Genomic DNA, 14,751 nt, shown 5'->3' with positions numbered 1-14,751 from the left:
ATACTTCTCTATAATTTATCCAGTCCAGTATCTTGCTGCAGCAACAGAAAAATGGAGTAATGCATTTGCCACAAAATATACCTTTACAAGTATTATTTCATACACTGTACATCATAACAGACTAGGTGCTATTAAACCTACATTAAGAGGAGTTTGGGGAGATGGCTTAGCAGTTAAGAGCATATACTTTTCTTCTATAAGGCCAGCATTTGGTTTCAGGGACACACATCAGGTGGCTCACCTACTCTCATATATATATATATATATATATATATATGTGTGTGTGTGTGTGTGTGTGTGTGTGTGTGTGTGTGTGTGTGTGTGTAGATAAGGAAAATTACAAATAGTAAAAAATAAATTCTAAAAAGCAAAAGAAAAGTTTTAAAAAGCCTTTCATTTAACAGAGACAGGAGGCGGGGCTTAGAAATAGCCTTTTACTTGCATATGACCTGTTACTATCATGTAGTCATAGCATGTGGATGGCATTTCTCACCCTTAGAACCATTTCCTGCATAATTTTCCTAGCATCAAACTCATACCATGTGGCCTACAACAGACACCGTGAGGTCAGCTGGTCAGGGGACAGGTGTGAGACATTGTTTGAAGCTGTTTCATCACTGCTTGACTTCAGGAACCCATATTGTGCTCTTCAGTTAGTCTCCACTCTGTCCAAAGAAATCAGTAGCCTTAATCCTGTCCTACGTGTTACCTTCAGCAACTTGTCTCTATAATTCTGGCAAAGAGATAGCAAGATTAGGGGCTCCTGACAACTGACATAATTTCCTCTTGCCTTTCCTGATTTGTAAGGACAAGAGAATAGATTAATGGAAATTCACTGGAGTGAATAAGACACAGAGTTATAACTTAGTTTCTCTAAATCTTTGTCTCTCTGTGTCTCTGTTCTCTCTCACACACACAAATATACACATCTACATGTATACACACGTACACACACACACACACACCCCTACCCCTGTGTGCAGACTCACAGGGTGACCAGTAAGAGATTAGAGATACAGGTGTGGTTATGATCTGCCTATCACAAGAACATGGTGGGAGATTTGGTAGCACTTCACGTTCATGCATTTTCTGTAAAGGATCACAGGTCAGTGCTAAGACTTCATAGAAGACGCAGAAACACACACAATCTGTTAGATTGTGAATCTGAAGAGTAGTTGTCTCTAAATTATAGTTATTAGTGTTATTTCTGTTTCTTGGGAAGTGATAAATTGCATTTGGGTCTATTAGTAGGGTTATTATGCATTGAGGAACTTAATTTGGGGATAGTTTTGATTTCTTTGGAAGAGAAAAGATACAGACGTCCTCTGCTGCAGCCTGACTATTTTGGGTCCTAGGCAGACATCATCTTCTTGTGTGAGATTGGCCAAGTGTCACTCGTGTGCTCCACGGGTGGTGCAGATGAAAAGAAGACGCACACGCAGGGGATTTGCTCTCAGCTTCGTAATGATACTCTTTCCTCTTCTGACATCTACTAAAAATAACATTTGAATGAAGGAATTGGGTCACCTGTGACATTTTGGGTAGTAGCATAAAATTGGGAGTGGTAGAAGGGAAGCCTTTATATGTTCAAGTAAAACTGTATAAGTTCAGTGTATTGGAATTGAACAAGACATTGCCAGGCACAGCTACGGAAATTCATCATTTGAATCTCTTCCAAGCAAGCACAGGAGAAAGGGCTGCATCTCCAGACAACTGTGTTATTCCCTGGCAGAGGTAGAAGCAGATCAAGACACCTTGAAAGTCTCATTTCAGTCTTGCCATTCTTGGCCTTCCGTATGTGATACACTGGCCACCAGAAGAAAGTGGATCACTACATTTTGGCTACCACATTTGTTTCACTTCTCCAGTACAGGAAGCACAAACGGCAGACTGTTTCAGTGTCAGAGGGTTGGGGTGAAATTTAGAACTTTTGAAGACAAAGACACATACCCTCATTCCAAGACCTTTAGGGATACTTGGCACACAGTAGGGCCAGAAATGTTTGTTGAGTGAATAAAAGTCTGAAAGGTCATTCTGCCTCTGATATGTGGTCCACTGCTTTCACCTTAGCTGCTCAGTCCACCCTTGGGGCTCCCTGGCTGGCTCAAATGCATGAAGTGTGATCTGGTGGAAACACAAAACTTATGCAGTCCCATCCTACATGAGAATATAAACCATGCCTGGCCCCTCCAGTGTTCTGTTACTTCTTTGATTCTGCTTTTGTGTTTCTACCATGTTTACATGAGACTGGTTTGTTTACCTCTGAAAGCCTCTGCCTGAGTGAATCTTGATGGTGAGAACTTCTATCCTGATGTTCTTCACCCTTCCCCAAATCCTCCCACTGCACTTATCAGCATCCAGTAGCTTACATATTCACCTCTTTAGCATATTTGGTACCATGTCCAGATGCAAACTGAGTAGGAGCAATGTTTGGGTCTCAGTGCTTAGAAACCAGAAATCTCTAGAGTGAATGAGCAGGAGATGGATCATTTGTGTAAATTGTGGTTCGCTGGTTGACAAGAACATTAGTGTAAGAGCTCAAATAAAAGGATTGCACAGAAAGGATCCTATAAAAAGCCAGTCATTGGAGTGTTGGTTGTAGACTCTCTGGAGGCAAGAACTGGATGGGGCTACCAGAATTTCAGAGGCAGCTCAGGGAAGACCTGACCTTGACCCCAGCATTCCAGAATTGCTCCTTGTCTCTGACTTTGACCCTTGACTCCTCTCACTCTTAGTGCCCAGTGTGCACTAAGCCATATAAAAGTATGAGCTTGGAGTTCACTGTTGCACTGCCCCACCAGCTCCCTAGAATCCCACCTTACCTACAGGGGACTCCCAGGAACATGAGCTCCTAACTCTTTAGCTTCTCCATCAATGAACTGGTGCTAATCAACCTACAGTGAGGAGCAGACATCGTACTGAGTGCACTCTGGAAGCCAGTTGACTGGAAAGTCGACTTCTAGAAGGATCGGGCTGCTGATCTTCCAAACATTATCTTTTTTCTCCAATGGTGTTCAATTTTCTTCTGTGTGATCCTGCATCTGCAGGGGGTGGTCCATCATCTACTTCATCTGATGATTTCAATCTGTCGATTTGATGAAAACAAACAAGCCCTTAATTTATGATACGCTAGAGGATGAGGGGGGAATCATGATAACCATGTTGGTTTTAGGATTTATGATTAGTGTGGAATCAGAAGTACCAGTGAACACTCTTCATCTTCACTGTCCTGGGTGGATTCTAATCCGGCTTGTGTTGCTGGCTCTGAGCAGTTGAGGAGCTGTCAGGACAACCTGACTAGAGATGCTGTGACCACAGGCAATGCGAGCGCCGTCGGCAAGGAGGACGGTGAACTTAGCAGAGGGAAATACTGAGATGGCCACATTGAAGCAGACTGACTGCAGGAGACGACGACTGTTCATGCTGAAGCTGTGGCTTTGGAAGACTTGGAACTAGTCCTGCCCAGGTCCGCTTCTGCTCCCTCTGAGCCCAGGCATTCTTTCCCTTCCTGGTATGGAGATTTAGAGCTAAGGTACCTGAACTGAGCACACTGAAGGTCAGAATGGACCCTGGCAAGGTCCTGCTTGGGATGTGGTTATCCTTAGCCCCCCACAGACAGCAGACAGCAGCGAGAGGGAAGGAAAGAGCTGAAAGGAAGCCTATCCTGGCAACCAGTGGTCACTGAGGTTCTCGGGTCCTGTGGGCCTCTGCTTCCTCTTCTACAAGTCCCATAGTTATGAGAACTAGACTCTTACTGGCACTTACTGTTTCAGAAAAATCCTTAGATCATTCTAACAACAGGAGTCCACAGCTACGGGGACAAATATAGAACTCTGACTGCTTTTCAAACAATGTCTTAATGAAGAATGGTGATCATACTTTTAAGTTGTTGGAGAAAAATCAAAAGGATAACTATTTTATGACATGAAAGTTGCATGAAATTCAAATATTAATGTCCACAAGGTAATTGTGACAAGGTCCTCAGATGCTTAACAGTTATTTCCTGGATTTTTGCAGATCAACTTTTAGAGAGTAAAGTGGGTTCAACATACTCAAGGGCATGGCTCATCTCCGACAAGGTGCAATCTGGGACAGCTCTGTGACCCTTGGTTTTCTCATCTGTAAAACAGAGCTACAATCACTTTTATCTGGGAGTCTCTTGTGGGCAGGGATGGACTAAGCCCACCATGGGGTACCAGACAAAGATCACCACATGGCTGAGTGAAGCAAAGTGGGAGCCCCAGACTCCTCGGCACGCAGCTCAGCACCTGCTGGCACATGCCCTACTCTCCTTGCAGGATAAACACATGAGCTGTAAAGAGTAACTTACATATTAGCTTGCTGTACCACCCTGATGTGGGGGCCACATAGTCAACAAGAGAAATAGAGAGGACAAGACAGAGGTCCAGGATGGCTCCAACCAGGATAGAATTGACGATCCTGTCAATGCTTTTGAAGCCTGTAGGTCATGCCACTGAACAAAGAGATTTTTCTCTCAGGCTCAAGTTTACCAAGTCCTTCTAGAACCATATGGTCCCTCCCCCTTCTTCACCCTCCCTCCCTCCCTCCCTCCCCCACTTCCTCCCATTCCTCCCTCACTTCTGTCTTCCTTCCCTCTCTCCCCATCCATCAAGGAGGTCTTCTGGCTTTACCTTTAGGTTGACTCAGATCTCTCCCTGTCACTTTCTCTCCTCCCTCTGTGGCCCCTCCTTCTGTGGCCTATGGCAATATATCACTTTCCTCTGATCTCTCTGCTTCATCCTCATCTATTCTTAGAGCAGTTGGAATGATGCTTTTCAAAGAGCTGATCATAGCCTGATTCATGCCCACTGAAGGCCAGAGTCCTTACAGGGACTTCCACTCTGCCCTGCCCACTCACCTCTGACCCCTTAGTCCCTCCCCTCTTGCTCACTCTGCTCAGTCCCTCTAGTCTCTGTGTTTTCAAGTGTACTTACGGTTCTTGTCTAAGGAATTCTGGTCAGTCCACCCTTTAATCTGAATGCTTTTCCTTCACTATTCTGACACTGAATTCTAACACACCCTTCAAATCATGCTGAATATTATACCACTCAAGTGGATCTACCCTAGAGTTTCAAGAGCCATGTCCGATTAATGCTCCAACCCCCTGACCTTAGTATTTATTTATCATTCTGTTTCTACTGTTTGTTCTCACTAGAATGTAAGCTCCGGCAGAGAAGAAACCTTCTCTAGTTAGTGGCATACCCCCAGCATCTGGAACTCCTTCTGCTAGATAATAAAGACTGCTGACTAAATCAATGATCTGCTAGTTTATAATCCAATAATCTTCCCCCAGTCCCAGAAGCTGCCTTTCACTGAGTCTTTGGGAGTTTCATCACCTCCCTGAAGCCCTTGTGCCTTTATCCTTGACTCTATAATGAAATCCAGGGTAGGGGGAAGAACTGTATTCCCCCCCCAAAAGTGAAATCATCTAAACCACCCCAACTTTATCTGCGGCTTGGGTTGAAGTGATCAGCTCAAAGAAAGACAAACTGATTCTAGAATGTTAAAACTCCTCTCTTCTTCTTCTTCTTCTTCTTCTTCTTCTTCTTCTTCTTCTTCTTCTTCTTCTTCTTCTTCTTCTTCTTCTTCTCCTTCTTCTTCTTCTTCTTCTCCTTCTTCTTCTTCTTCTTCTTCTTCTTCTTCTTCTTCTTCTTCTTCTTCTTCTTCTTCTTCTCCTCCTTCTTCTTTCTTCTTCTCCTTCTCCTTCTTCTTCTTCTTTTTCTCCTCCTCCTTCTTCTTCTTCTTTTTCTCCTCCTCCTCCTCTTTCTCCTTCTCCTTCTTCTTCTTCTCCTCCTCCTCCTCCTCCTCTTTCTCCTTCTTCTCCTTCTTCTTCTTCTTCTTCTTCTTCTTCTTCTTCTTCTTCTTCTTCTTCTTCTTCTTCTTCTTCTCCTCCTCCTCCTCCTCCTCCTCCTCCTCCTTCTTCTTCTCCTTCTTCTTCCTTCTCCTCCTCCTTCTCTTCCTTCTCTTCCTCCTTCTCCTCCACCTCTTCCTCCCCCTCCTCTTTTTAACATTAATGTCGCCATCTGTAAGACTGCACTAAAATAATAGAGGACAGACAGTTTGATTGCGTCTCTCCTAGAAGACTGGGCTAGAAGAGGCACGCTGGAGTGAGTGCGAGGTGGTGTCTGTCTTCTGAGTTCTTTCAGTTACTTGAGATACTGGGCAGGTTGGTCATCATCACCTGTAGGGAGAATAGGTGCATTCCCTCAGGTTCTGCATTCTGCCAAAACCCCACAATCCTATCACTCAGATCATCCCTCACCTGCAGACCCCGGCCTTCCTAGTTGTTAAGTAGTCCCAGAAAACATGGCGTGCCATGGCTCTGTGATCTGGTCTACGTTCCATGAGAGCTGGCTCTGCTCAGAGTCATACAGTATAAATATATGTGAATCGTTGGTGATGATGAATGACTGTGTGGAATATTTTATAATACTTGCTTTACTGGGATGAGATTTATATATAAAGATAACGGTAGCAAAGCCTGCCTCTACCCTTTAAAAGGCCCAGAATCCTTAACAGTGAGCAGGGAAATGCCTAAGGATTTAGTGAGGAGACCTTCAGAAGACATAGTCCAGAACACTCTTGGTACTTCTCCCTAGACATAGCAGAGATTTCTAAGCACAAACATGGGAAGTCTCTCTTCAGAGTATTCTCCTCCTCAGGATGATTTCTATAGTGTGTGTGTGTGTGTGTGTGTGTGTGTGTGTGTGTGTGTGTGTTGCTTCTCATGGGAGAGTGAAAAATGATGTATTTCTAGTCCTTTCTTTCAAACCTGCAGGATCTATTTCCTGGTATGGAGCAATTGCCTACAGTATTTTTCTACCAGTCAGTTTTCAAAGGGGGAAATTCCCTTTAAATTTTTTAAAAAGAAGCCAAGCTCTTGTTTTTCCATGTCTCTGTCCCTGTCTAGTCAGAGTGATGTAGAAATAAAATAAATGAAACCTCTGTGGCCTACAGTGACCCACAGGCAGTACCGCCTTCCCCTCTGGGCCAGTGAGTCTGTTTGCACAGCTGATTTGAGATGAAAAGTGGACGGTGTGAACAAGCCGTACCCTCTGCCCTGATGAATATTCTCTGAGCTGAGTTTGACCGCCCTCAAAATTCTTCACAGATTCAAGAGGGAAGGCATTAGGCTTCTAAACGGCCTAGATTGGGTTTCCATAGTAGCTTGGTCAGACAACAGACCTTTTCCCAAGAGTTAGGCAGAGCTCGTCAATAATACTAGTGCGGAAACAAAGCCAACAATGGGGGCTTGTTCGGTTTCAGCTGAGTCATGAAAATCATGTGCTAAGACCATCTTTGGAGAAAGACCTGATTGGTAAAACAACAGCCACTCAACTTGGAAAGTTTCTGAAAGGAAACGTTAGCCCCTGAATTCTGAAAAGCAGTGAGAGATTCAGGCAAAAAAAATGTGATACTATACTTCTCAATCTCGTAAACCAGTTTAAAAATGAACTCATTATCGTGATTTATAGCAGCGACTAGTCTTTTAAGTCCCCATGGACAATCTGTCTGGCATCATGGTCTCGTCTGTATGATTCATTTTTTTTTTTAAAGGCGGTCTGGGCGGACCATTAAAAAGTAGAACAATTAATTACTTTTATGATGCATGGTTGCCTCCTTGCCCCCAGCTTTTCCTTTCATGGCAAACATTAGCACTGGTGCAGAAAAGCCTGATATTTCTGTCCCACCATGTCGGATGCTTTTTGCACAAAAGCACAGAGAGCATGCAGAACCCGCAAAACTGCAGCCCTATTCCACTGGGTATTTCATATTTAACACTTAACGCTGGTCTGGTCTGGTGTTGACAACAGTCTCTGTCTTGTACTCTAGGCACAGCAAGAGGTTGTTCAGTCTCCTCTGTACTGCCATTGCACCAAACGCCACCATTTCCGCCACCCCACCCCCACACTCAAGGAGAAAGCGTTAGCTGAGGACAAGGCTGGTTTCTGTGGTGCTTTCTCAAGAGGTGAGTGAGGGGGAGTATGGCTACAGGTATGATGAGGAGCTTGTGGCTTCTACTCTACCTCCCTTCAAAGGAAAGCCAGGTGCTAGGTCATAGCCAGGATGGCTTTCATTTCTTCACCATCTTCTTGCCTTTCAATTTACGTCACCATTATGGAAAAAGTGGGAAATTGCTTCTCTCTTCAGAGGTCCCATTGTTTGCTATGATTATTATGGCAACAATTGCTGGGTGGATTTTCATTCTTTGATGTTTTGCCACACTGAAGAAATCGAATCCTCTTATAAATATGATCTCATTGGTTTCTGTAATGATATTTTGAGAAATAAGGACTAAGATCTTCAATACTGTCTCTACAGACTGGAGAAATGATGCAAGATGCCAGGACGCTACAAAGGACTTAGTCAAGCTAGAATTAAGAGCCAGTGCTGTGATCCTCATTTAGTGCTGCTGTGACCCTAGAATGGTTCCACCCCTGAGGGGCATGAAGGGAGCAAAGGGCCAGCCAGGGACACAGGGAAGTGTAACTAATTCCATGGGTTTTTAAGTTTTTATACTTTTGTAAGTTTTAACTGCATCCCTTTGCCTTACCTGATATACAAACCTGTGGCAGTCAGCTGTCGGCTTACTATTGTGACAAAATGCCCAAGAAAGGAAACTTAAAGAGAGATTCATCTTTCTTGTATTTTCAGAGGTCACTTGGGCCTATGGGCAAATAGGATTTTATGGCAGGAGGATTTAGTCAAAGCAAGCTGCTTACTCCATGGCAGCCAAAACACATGGAGAGAGAGAGAGAGAGAGAGAGAGAGAGAGAGAGAGAGAGAGAGAGAGAGAGAAAGAGAGAGCGCTCCAGGAGGAAAGGGGTTGGAGGCATAGTTTACCCTTCAAAGGAGACTCTCAGCAGACGTGCTTTCTCTAGGTCCCACCACCTCAAGTTTCCATCACCTCTCACTATTCCATTCAGCTACAAAACCATCGGTGGATTAGTATTGATGCGGTTTTAGAGCCCTCACAATCCGAGCACATCTTCAAGGTCTTGGAACACCTCTGCAAAAAGACCAAGTCTTTACTACGTGAGTATTGTATGTCTAAACCATAACTAAAAGTGAGAAAAATAAAGACATAGGACTCTAAAGCCTGAACGCCGCTGGAGGACAAGTTAGCCCCGCATTTACATGGGAGGCAAGCAGAGAGTAAATGGCGTGGCGGGGTAACATGCTAATCAAAGTAAGGGGTGCTGTTTTGTTTGGTAAGACTGTTAGGTTGGTTTCTTCAAATAAAGATTGTATGGTATGGACTCCTAAGAGTGCTTCCAGGGCATCTGAAGGCTGCACAAACACTACCCGGCTCCTTCTTCCTTGTAGATAAAGACCATCTCCTTTACATGACGTCTCTATCCATCAGTGGGGTCTCCTGTGGGCAGTAGCTGGGGCTGGCTCTATGTTGTCTGTTCTCACAGTACCTTTTCTCTACGGTGTGGCTCTGCTTAGGGTGCACTCTGCCGTAAAGGGTGGCCTAGGAGGGGGTGAGGAATAGTTACTGAAATTATACCAAATAAAATGGGAATTATTGAAAGACACAGTAGATACTTCTTAGGGTTAAACATTAGAAGTGCTGTGAAATTTTAATGGGACAATATGTAGTCTTCTGCATTTCCCCCTACTGCTGGAATATTTCTATTGCTCTCTGCATCTACTTTGAACTGTATAGATTGCTTACAAATAATTCTTTCCTATAGCCACAACCATTCATAACTTTGGCTTGCTCTAAAATCCACTCCATTGCCAACTCCACATGATTTTTGTAGCTAAACATCAATTACCTCCGAACACAATTACTGAGCCTCCTAATTCAGGTTATTGGAAGGAAATTATATTGCCTAAGCCCTAGGTATGGATGGGTTCCTTGTGAGTCAGCTGTCTAATCCTGGTCCAGCTTCTGTGGTTGGTTGTTGAGAGATCATGTGTGTCCGAAGGGGATCCAGCTATAGATAAGTGAATTATGATATTATAGGTTTTAAAGCCATCACTAAAGATAATAAAAGATTAATATTTTTTATTTATGGAAGGATAGTGACTTCATCTAAAGAAGATGGTCTTTATCTACAAGGAAGAAGGAGCCGGGTAGTGTCTGTGTAGCCTTTAGATGCCCTGGAAGCACTCTTGGGAGTCTATACCATACAATCTTTGCAAGCACCACACATAGGCATTTGTTCTTTCAAAATAATTTTCAGATGAATTTAAAGACTTCAGTTTCCTAAAATGACCAGGTAACTGACTCCTGACTTACACTAGCCTGGAAATAAACTATAGCATTAAAGAAAACAAAGAAACAACAGTTTTAAGGAAATGAATGGGCATCCCAAGACAACAACTACGAAGAGAACACAAGCGAAGCTGCCCTGACTTACTTCCTGGGACCCATTTCTGCCATGGTATAGGGAGATGAAGCCAGGCAGAGATTATAGTTCTGACTGCTAAAATGGTTGGAATTTTTAATTCCAGGAACCGAACAGTCACCTGTAAAGAGGGACATACCAAAGTCAAGGGTGGCTTCACTGTGTGTCCTTGGTAAGGGCTGAGATGCACTTGCTCAGAGCAAGTCTTTTTAAGACTTAGAAATTGATGGCTGTGGAATACCAGAGGTTACCTGGTCCTAGAAGATATTACAGTTAAGGCCTAGGATGCAGCTAGCACGGCAGTAAAACCACTCTTGGGAATAGTCTCTGCTTTAGAAATAAGAACCTTAGGAATAAAGATCACATCCTATGATTCTGGCAGTCCTAAATCCACAGCCAAATTAGATGTGTCAGAACAGGGCCTGACAGACTGAGAAAGGTTTGACACCCCTGGGCACAGATGGCCATCTTTACTTGTTACACTTAGGGCACAGTCCTGAGTTCCTGTCATGCACACTATGTAGGCTGCTGTGAAGTAATACCAAGGCATGCAAAGGGATGGCAAATCGAGACCCAGACTGGTACAATAAGGAGGTAGATAACTTGGATGATGAAGTGGTTAGATGGGGACTGTCAACATCAAGGTACTATGATACATTTGATAACCTAACTTGAAGATGGTTAAAGTGAATACACAGATATGGGTCTCAGCACAGAAATGGAACATGTGGAAAAGAACTAAATGGAAATCCCTAAAGTGCAAGTGTGATTTTTTTTTTTTTTTGCTAGCTGGGTTTAGCAGCAGATTAGCAAGCTTAATTTATGTGATTAGTCGCCTTAAAGGAACGTAGAAATCATCCAACCTGAAAGTAAAAAAATTTAAAGAAAAAACAAAAATAAAAAAGCCTCAGTGAATGGGACAAGTCTGTGGTTTGATGTATTTGGAGTTCTGTAGGGATTGGGAAAGAAAGAATAGCAGCCCAGATTCTCCGAAGTACAGTCCCCGGAAGTGCAGTACACTGATAGCTGCATGAGTAAGCAAACAACTACATCTAGGAACCTCCTCGCCTGAAATTGTCAGAAAACGGTAAGCAGAATGGTAGGGAAATGGTAAGAAAAGCAAAGCAGAAGGAGACTGGAGTGGCGGCTCTGTGGGGAAGAGCACAGGCCACTCAGAGGACCAACGTTTAATTCCCAGCACATACGAGGCGGCAGTTCCAAAGAACTGGACAATCCAAAGTCCCGGTCCAGAGAAGCTCCCTCTTCTGGCCTCTTCTGGCACTGCACATACATGGTGCACAGACATACATGCAGACCAAACACCCACTCATCTGAAATTAATTATTTTTTTAAAAGAACCCTACAATTAATATTTTTAAAATAAAGCAAAAACACAACAAATAAACAAAACAAAATCCCCAGAAACTCTCCTGTTGTGGTTTGAGTGTTTGTGCCCCCTCCAAAATTCCTGTTGAATCGTAATCGGCTTGGGATGGTCTTTGTGGCTGGATCCTTTGGGAGGTAACTGGGTTGGGAAGACAGAACTCTTAGTGAGAACAAGATTGTTGTTGAAGAATCAGGCAAAACTTGAGCTTTTTCTCTCTCCATCCCATGAGGACACAACCAGAGAGTCTGTCCTCAGCAGATAGCAGACAAACAGCAGGCAGCAGGCAGACAGCAGAGAGCAGACAGACAGAGCAGGCAGACAGACAGAGCAGACAGACAGCAGGCAGCAGGCAGCAGGCAGAGAGCAGACAGACAGCAGGCAGCAGAGTCGTATGAACTTGGACTTCTCAACTGCTAGAGCTGTAAGGAATAAATGTCTGGTTTTAAGCCACAAGCCTACGATGATTTGTTAAAACCATCTAGACTGATGAAGACAATTACATTTCGGGGGAAATTACTCCAACTCCTTGGCAAGCACCCCAGGAGGTGGAGGCAGGGAGATCAACAGTTACAAGCCAGCCTGGGCTACATAGCAGGACCCTATGTCAAAAGAAGTGAGGAGGGGTTAAAACTAAAGTAGATAATTGAGTAGTACCCTCCAAGTACAGAAGGAATTGGACACTTTCAACTCAGAATTTGAGAAAAATGTTCTTCATAATTAAGGGTGAAATAAATCTTACGCATAAAAATTGTGGGAATTTGATACCAGGAGATTTGTTCCAAGAAAGGCTAAAGAATAAGGGTAGAGAGAAATCACCTAAATAAAAACTGAAATATGTATAGATGCTGTTAAATATATATATACATATACATATATATATATACATATATATATATATATATATATATATATGGTAAGTAACTTTAACCACTCTAACTTCTCCCTCTAATTTCTTTGAAAGAGTAAAGAATGTTAAGACAGAGTCAGAATGATAGGGGTAAAGGCTCTTGCCACTAATGACCTGAGGTCCATCTCAGGAACTCATGTGGTAGAAGAGAACTGAGTCCTGCAAGTTGTTCTCTGACTGCTACAGAGGTGCTGTGGTATTGGAGAGAGAGAGAGAGAGAGAGAGAGAGAGAGAGAGAGAGAGAGAGAGAGAGAGAATAATGTTTTAAAAAGGAATGTGGGTTGGGGATTTAGCTCAGTGGTAGAGCGCTTGCCTAGCAAGCGCAAGGCCCTGGGTTCGGTCCCCAGCTCTGAAAAAAAAAAAAGAAAGAAAAAAAAAAGGAATGTGAAAGTAACAATAATAATGCTATCATCAGGTTTAATCTCATGGGTAGGTATGAAAATAAGTCATAGGTAGGTCCAAAGGAGGCATGAAGAAAAATGAGATGAAACATGGAGGTCTTTACTGGCTGAGGTTGTCATATCTTACATGAAGTTGAACCATATTACTCCATACATGTTGAGATACATTAAGAATCCATAGCCAGCCATGGTGGCGCATACCTTTAATCCCAGCACTGAGGAGATGTGACAGGCAGATCTCTATGAGTTCGAGGCCAGCCTGCTCTCTGATTCTCAGGCCATTCAGAGCTACACAGTGAGATTCTGTCTCAAGGGGGCAAAAGTTACAAAAAGATAAAAAAGCTTAACATTGCAATTTTGCAATTTCTAGAGTAGTTATTAAACTAAATACAAAAAACAACAGCAAGCGCAGGTGCACACCTGCTAAAGGCTGAAAAGTCAGCAGGATAATTAATGGATCCCTCAAGTGCAGGCCATTCACTTAATAGAAGCAGGAGAGGAGCCCTGGGGTGAAATGAAGATGAGGTGAGTAGAAAACACTGGGGTGGATGGTTGACATCATGCTCCTGCTTCTGTTAGATGTGGGTAAGGCTATGCCAGGTAAGGGGAGGCATTAAAAAGTGAGACCAAACACTGCATAGATGAGATCACATGGCCTACGAAGAGATCACCTGACCCATGAGGGCAGAGATACATAAAAAGTGAAATAGTGGGGAAACAGCCTTTGTAAACAGTAAAACAAGTGGGGAAGGGGATGAGTCCACCGTGGCATAGCAATATCAGACAAGGTAACGAGATTGAAAAGGACATTTTTTAGTTAAAAAAAGTTTTGTCACTGGTCAGAAAAACAGAAATTCTCAACTTTAGCCATCTAATGACAGGAATTCAAGCTAGCAGAACTGAGAGGCTGATCATTGAAGTTGGAAACGCCAATGCTCTCTCAGTATCTGATGAAACAAGTTGGCAAGCCAGAAAACATACAGTCTAACAACACAACGGAGGCAATTTCTGCTGACTATGCATGTAGCTTAATGGGAGAGCACCTGTCCAGCATGTGTAAGGCCCAGGTTCAATCCCCAGCACCCCAAAACTACACACAATGGAAGAGTAAAGATTCTCTTTATGAGAACAGAGTTCTCTCAGAAAAAAAAATGACAAAATGGATCCATAAAGCAAATCTAAATAAATCCAAAAGGCTGAGCTCTAACAGAGCATGCTCAGTGATCACAATGGAGTTAAACTGGAAACGTAAGAGAACAACATGTTTCATGTTGACGTGAAGTAGCAGACTTATTTTGAAGACGTTCATGAGTAACTTCGTACCCTCCCCTTCCAGAAGGCACCACATAAGTCTATTACACTGGTGCCACTATGCTGAATGGCCTCAGCTAGGAAAATTGGAAAATATTCCAAATTGAGTAATAGTAATGTGCACCCGGAGAACTGTGTGCAACCCAACCGTATCCCCACTTAGAAGCAAAGACACAGCCCACGCTTAGCTCATATTGGGAAAGAGGACTTAACTTTTCCTAAACTTCAAGATCTCAGTTTTCATCTTGCAAGCCTATATGTCAAAGTTTAGTTCATGAGTAACTTCATGCCTTCCCCTTCCAGAAGGCACCACACAGATCTATTACACTGATGCCACTATGCTGACTGGACTCAGCTACAAGC

General features: G+C 43.2%; 1 long non-coding RNA gene across 3 annotated transcripts in view; it reads left to right on the top strand.

Annotated features, from left to right (window-relative positions):
* Positions 1–14,751, top strand: part of LOC134479384 (uncharacterized) — a 29,684-nt gene that overhangs the window by 7,233 nt on the left and 7,700 nt on the right. For 2 of the 3 annotated variants that reach the window (XR_015622411.1, XR_015622412.1), the window contains exons 2-3: positions 7,855–7,990; positions 8,949–9,057. This is a non-coding gene — a long non-coding RNA (uncharacterized LOC134479384). Of the gene's footprint in view, positions 1–7,854; positions 7,991–8,903; positions 9,058–14,751 lie in introns of all 3 variants that reach the window. The other variant, XR_015622413.1, reaches the window with a different exon arrangement.

The sequence above is a fragment of the Rattus norvegicus genome, chromosome 6 (assembly GCF_021556685.1).
Source record: "Rattus norvegicus strain SHRSP/BbbUtx chromosome 6, alternate assembly SHRSP_T2T, whole genome shotgun sequence".
Taxonomy (NCBI): Eukaryota; Metazoa; Chordata; class Mammalia; order Rodentia; family Muridae; genus Rattus; species Rattus norvegicus.
The sequence above is the reverse complement of the archived record's forward strand: the minus strand, read 5'-3'. Positions and strand labels throughout refer to the sequence as shown.